Raw genomic sequence first — 6,718 nt, 5'->3', positions numbered from 1 at the left:
TCACTCCGTCGCCTGCCAAGGTTAACCGGCTGTGAAAATATTTTATAGCTCAGGGGCTTCAGTATCGATGGCAGATGCCGGGGCAAGCAAAAATCTTTTCCTTCCTTTTTTATTACTATTTTAATAAAACCACTTACTACTACTACAACTACTAGTAGCCGCTTTTCCTTGATTTCACTTCTGACGTGGATTCAACCTCGTAACGCACAGCGTATCAAATCTGATACAGAGCATACAAACGGGAATAATTTTCATTTCTGTTCGTGTCTGTACGTGAACTGCTATACCATATTTGTTGAACAGTCCTCTGCAACTTATCAACGCAGGGCTCCGGAATGACTTCGACCACTTTGCGTTTTTAACGTGCACTGAGATCGCACAATACACGGGCATTATAGAATTTCGCTTCCATCGAAATTTGGCCACCGCGGCCGGGGTCGAACCCGCGTCTTTGGGGTCAGCAGGCGAGCGCCATAATCACTGAGCTACCGCGGCAGCTGCAAATGTGTAAACTGCTATAGATACAAAAGGTCTGGTGAGAGAAAAAATTCGTGCAGAAGCTCACCCTAACGGCAGAACAACTCGAAATTTGTGGTCGTAATGCTGTACTGGCAGGGGACGGAGAATTTTCGAATTTTTCTCCCGATTTACTGTAGCATTTGGGTTGCACGCAGTTTTATTGACCTACGGCTTTCGAAAATGATCAAAATTACCTAATTTTAATTATGCTGTAATCACCCTTCTTTGATTAACCTAAGTTATTCTGCATTGAAGCGACCTTATAGTGATGAAATCTCGAAAATTCTCAACTTTTATCCAAGCTTTTCAATGTCTGGGCGTTACAGGTTTAAAATATGTGAGCGAAAATGTATGCGTGCCAACGTTCCTGCAATAATGACGATGGTAGAAACGTTCACAGCACAAGGCGGGCACTGTGGTCTAATAGGTGAGCTAAGAAAAAAGGTGAGGGGGGGGGGGGGCGCTCCTGCAAATTAATCAGTGTATTTCAACGCTTTAGCGCTCCTGTTTATATATCGCTGTTTTTCTTTTGTTTATACCTTCACCGCATAGGCCCCGAGGGTTAGGCAGTAACACCAGGTACTCTGGCTTATATATCAGCTCGACCAAGCACTATCGTGAAGTCTGGCACAGCACGACATATGCCAAAAATACAGCCGCATGATGTTAATTCTGCAAACCAAGCAGTCTGGTAGGCAAGGACGGGGAAATCACTTTATTGTAAGCATGAATTAAATTCCCCCGTTGATTACGTCCAGGGGGCGGCAGGAAATTAGTTTGGTACATGAGATTTGGAAGTTTGCGGTATTGGCAGCTTCAGCTGGCACATGACAGAGTTGATCAGAGGTCAGTGGCAGCTTCCTTTGTCCTGAAGAGGACGGAGTAGTTTTGATGATATTGCCACGAATCTTTGTTCTGTTTGCCGATTCATGCTCAAAGACGCCGACACGCGGCTTTAATCATTCTGCATGTGACACGAGATGCGACCAGGCTTATCTTGATTGATCGCGGCCACGCGCAAATGCTTCCATATTTTTCGCAGTCAAACTTAAACGCTTGTGCCCTTCCGAGACTATACAACATTAGAAATTTCCTCATACTGCCATGATTGGATACGAATAATGTGAAAGCAGCCGCGCAGCCGCGATCAATCGAGATCGGCCTCGTCGCATCTCGCATCACAAACAGAATGACAAAGCCGAACGGACAAACATATTCGCGGTAATATTTAAGATTATACCGAGGGCCTCACGGATCAAGAACATTTGGTCTTCCGGCGATCTCAGCAAAGTCAGACGATCGGCGGCTGTCTGTAAAACTTGTTAATTTGGAAACGATGCACTGTTGTTACGCACGGCGGTAAGCAGTGCAAAGACCGCTGTAGTCTGTCCAATCATCGCGTACCTTAACTTTTGTGTTTCTGCGCGCACTGCAAGAAATGATGTGTTTATGCGTTTTCTAATATCAAAGCGAACCTTCACAGCTCTTCGAGCATGGGAACATATGCGCCATTTCACCCCTTGTGCAATCATGCGTTGTGTAAATGATCGTATGCGTTGAGGACTGCAGCTAGTATGCCTGAGCGAAAGCGAGGCTTATCACGCTTTCGGTTGGTGTACGTCCGGGCTGAAACACCCGTCGTAGTGCACTAGCGTCAAACCATGCGTTCTCCTTCAAACCTCGTAAACTTGTTTTCAGCGCCGGTCAGGACTCAGGACGATATATGCGTGATAGTTTTGCGTGCCCACATATCCAAGCAGCTTACATCGCAGCGTCACGTAAACTTTCGATCGAAGAGTTCAACATCTAAGCTCTATATTAATTTGTGTAAGCTTATACTTTTCCAATATATTATTTTTAAAAAGTACGCAATAAATGATCTCGTACTGTATATACCTCCGAGACAACTCTTTAGCCTGGACATTTTTTTTTTTTTTTGATTGACGCTCAGAGGATGAATTCTATTTCTTTTTCGAACACATTTAAAGCACCAAAACATGAAAGCAAAGGCTGGGCTATTAAAAGCACCTTTTCCGGGGCAGTGGCAAGCACGTCCACTACATCAAACAATCCTTCTCCTGATCGAGGGCCAGCGTAAGTGGGTGGGGGGGAACAGAATAGAAAATGTTACGCAGGCCATGGCCTCACTATAAACAGAGTGGCAATCGGCGCACGCGTCTTTTATCACGACGCACCCATGCGCAGCCCCGATTTGAAGAACGGGTCATAAAGAAGTCAGAAAGTGCGATCCTGAACGGGCAATAATGCAGAAAGGAAAACGCCCGGCTTGTAGCAGCGGGCCAGCTTCGGACCGACGTAGGCAGAGCTCCCCGCGCCCCACTGGCCGAGCTCGTAAAGCGCGCAAGCAGCTGACGGGGCCCAGACGGGAGGAAATTTTAAAAGCATAAAAGAAAAACGCAAGCGGGCTGCAAAGGGGTCTCCGCTGTAAACATCACACGAGCCACGGCCGCCCGCCACACAACGAGCGGATCCGCTTTCAAACGGCGCCCGCGTCGTGGTGGCAGGCATCCAAACAGCGCACAGAATGGAGCCGGTGGAAATACATCACACGTAGAGGGCGCTGGCGAGGTTGAGGAGAGGAGCTGCCGCTGTCTTGAATGCCTCCGAATGAATGCAATTTCCTGCGTGGCGCAACAAGTCAACCGCGAAGGCGGTGGCCGCCATGCCTCCTCGAGTTTGAAAGAAGGGAGACCGCCGCCGCTGGTTCGGCTTGGCTTGGCTGATTCCGCGAAAGCGTCAGCATGGCCCTTTGCCGGACGCGGTCCGGCACGATGCCTGTCACTTTTGCACGTGCGCGAGCGCGCGCGACAGCGCACGGTGGGCATCGAAGCCTTTGCGCCACGCTGTGGTGGCCCCGTCCCGTGCGTCCGCGCAGTCCGGTGCGCGTACACCGTGAACCGGCGGCGGAAGCACGGTGTCCGCGCAGGGACAACCGCATCGGCGGCCCGAGACGCTGTGCCAGGGAGGGCGGAGATCCGGTGAATGCGGCGTTTGTTGTTGCTCAGCGCTTCGGACGGTGGCCTCCTCACACAAGGCTGTCATGGACCTCGCGGTGAGAAGTACGGCAGGTTGCGAGGTGTCTTGCTCCTTTCGGATGATTCATAAGGAACGAAAGATTAAACGCGCTTCGTTCAGTGGTTGTTGAATCTCCAGTCCCGACGACGCTGAAAGAAGTAACTGGATTAGGAAGACACTTGTTGATGACATCAGCGTATGCGATTCGCTGATAGCACTGCCTTGCTGAGTCACTCGGGAGATGAACTGCAAATCACGATCAATGAGTTAGACAGGCAAAGCAGAACGGTGGTTCTAAAATATAGCATGCAGAAAACCAAAGTAATGTTCAACTGTCTGGCAACGAAACAGCAGTGCACAGTTGGTAGCGAGGTGCCAGAAGGTTTAAGGGAATACATCTACTTAAGGCAGTTACGGCTGATCCGGATCATGAGAGGGAAATAACTAGAAGAATTAGAATGTAGTGGAGCGCATACGGCCGGTTCTCTCAGATCGCGAATGGCACTTTAGCAATATCCCTGAAGAGAAGGGTATATAACAGCACTAACTCATCGGTACTCACTTATGGGGCAGAAACCCTGAGGCCAACGAAAAGGGTTGAGATTAAATTAAGGACAACGCAGCGAGCTATAGAAAGAAAAATGATAGGTGTAATGTTAAGAAACCGGAAGCGGGCAGAGTGGGCGAGGGAACAAACGCGGGTTAATGATATCCTAGTCGAAACCGAAAGGAAGAAATGGGCTGTGGCAGGGCATGTGATGCGAAGGCAAAATAACCGCTTATCCTTAAGGGTAACGGAATGGATTCCAAGAGAAGGCAAGCGTAGCAGGGGGCGTGCAGAAAGTTAGGTGAACGGATGACATTGAGAAGTTTTCAGAGATGCGGTGGCCGCAGCTGGCAAGGGACAGGGTTAATTGGAAAGACATGGGAAAGGCCTTTGCCATACAGTGGGCGTAGGCAGGCTGATGACGATGATGCTGTAACTCCTGTTGGCAGAAATAAATGGGCGTCTCTTGATTTCCATGCAAAATGCAGGATTGGAGGATGACATTCGCTGAAAAAAGTGAAATTCAAACGGTTTGTACCAGTCCAACCTTTTGGTAAGCCGCACTAATCTACCTTACTCGCACGAAATATTCAGGGCTTCATGTTCTGACAGCTGGAGGGTCTGACCGCTTTCGCACGGGCCGGGCCAGCTGGGCACAGATCTGCATTTGCTTCGGCCATATTGAGGATCAAGGACGCTTTAAGTTTCCGCTTATTGTGGAGTGCCAACACCTTTATGCGCTCGAAAATGTTGCTCAGGAGGAACTCAAAGCAATACTGAGCGCCCGGTATAACCTGTAGGCCGTACTGCCTCTATCAGTACAACCGATGCAACTTTGAGTATGCTCACGGATCACCCCGGTGTGTGCCTTTATCCTTCCTGTTACTCATCAGACGGCAAGTGAGCCTTCCTTCAGAATGACTGCTTCAGTTTCGACGACTTCTCATTTGAAGCCTGCAGTGTGTTGCGTGTCCCCCCAGAAACATCCCACCGGATTGGCACTTCCCGTTGATTGCTGCTTTTTTTTTTCTTTGCTGCAATCTCTTTGTCGACAATTTTTTTTTTTGCTCCACAGAAGAGATGCGCTGTATTTATGTCCTTGCTCTGCACTCACTAGGTACTCCATTCTTGGGAGCTGCGTTTCACGGGGTGATGATGAGTTCAGGTTAATTTATACAATTTCTGCAGTGATTTCTCGACCCTCACACTTGATTCCGTGTTGTTTTTTGCTGGTTTTACAATAACGCTTGGACACGGAATTTCTGTAAAACCATTTTTTTACATTATGCGACATACGCAACAGGCACATACCATCTGGAAAGGGGGGACCCCTCGGTTCCTTCCCCCCCCCCCCCCCATCTTCGTAATATGCCAAGTTACTCCACATCCAGCGATGTCTACTCTTAGTGCAGCCACTGTACTGCACATTCTTCATCCCTTTCTCACGTTATACATCGCAGCTTTAATCGCATAAATCCTTTCCGCGACGCAATAAATGCACACTCAGGTGATTCCGAGCCCCCAGGCAGTGCGCCGTGCTTTAAAGCGACTCCGTCGGCTTTGACATGTAAAAACCAACGTTATTAAGAGCTTTCTATTTCTTCTGCATGTAGCAAATGTGTTCCAGACGCTTAACATTTATGTAGTCTCAGAGAGTGGCACCCATTGAGGAAACTAGCATGAGCATTTAGGTACAAAGAAGTATATAGTCTTAGCTAAATAACACGAAATATGTACTGAAATGAAAAAAAAAATGAAGATTGATTTGCGTAGTTAAGCAAAGTGCCAGTTAGGTGCGCCAGCACTCTGTGGTATTGTTTTGCACTGTTTATGATATTACAGCCGTTTTTTTGCATGCATATCACTAACAGCTCTCGTTCGGCAGGCAACACGGTGTCGTCGACGTTGTCCTCGTAGTCATTGGCGATGTTGTGAGCAGCGAAGCAGATGGCCCGCCTGCCACCTAGGTCACGTGGCCTTGTGAGGTCATCACAACCTGTAGAGGTATCTGTATACATCTGAACAGGTGGGCCAGCCGCCAGAAGCACGCCTCAGTCAAAGGTCGGCGAGGTCGGTGAGTGGGGGTCTTAGTGCTGTCGCGCCAAAAATTGCGGACGAGCTAGCATGGTTATGCCAGATGCGAATTAGATGCGCTAACGCTTCGTTTTTCGCTTCGTTTCGATTTCAGCTCAAAGCTAGGTTTTCAAGGTCAAGCAGCTTCAGCAAAGATTGGCGAAATCGGACTTGAGCTCCGCCTTAAGGGTATAAGGAGGTAACGTTAATGGGTTAATGCACATATATGCAGAATTGGCCATTCTCTGTTTTGCGTTCACATATTGCTGAAAGTCCTCATACCGCGCAGCAGTGCTGCAGTTAAGCGATGCGCAACTGCCCTGCGATTGCAGGTGCTGCCACAAGTGGGGCTTATGCGACCATTGAATAATTTAACTGTACCTGCCAACGTGTGCAGCGTGCTCACAACCCGGTGGGTAGGTTCTGATGACGTCACAAGGTCAAGAGACGTAGGTAGCCCCCTAGGTTGCTTCAAGGTCAAGGAGGCTTCAGACAATCATCGGCGAAATCGCTGAGGGCGGGCTTAAGTTCTAACGCACCAAA

General features: G+C 48.6%; 1 protein-coding gene across 1 annotated transcript in view; it reads left to right on the top strand.

Moving 5' to 3' along the window:
* Positions 1–3,247: 3,247 nt before the first annotated feature.
* Positions 3,248–6,718, top strand: part of LOC144128147 (phosphatidylinositol 4-phosphate 3-kinase C2 domain-containing subunit alpha-like) — a 52,951-nt gene continuing 49,480 nt past the window's right edge. Inside the window, exon 1 of the mRNA XM_077661250.1 lies at positions 3,248–3,592. The gene's annotated coding sequence lies outside the window, so the exon portion shown is untranslated. The remainder of the gene's footprint in view (positions 3,593–6,718) is intronic.

This window comes from Amblyomma americanum, chromosome 4 (assembly GCF_052857255.1).
Source record: "Amblyomma americanum isolate KBUSLIRL-KWMA chromosome 4, ASM5285725v1, whole genome shotgun sequence".
Lineage (NCBI taxonomy): Eukaryota > Metazoa > Arthropoda > Arachnida > Ixodida > Ixodidae > Amblyomma > Amblyomma americanum.
Note: the sequence above shows the minus strand (reverse complement) of the source record. Positions and strands in the feature narration are given on the sequence as shown.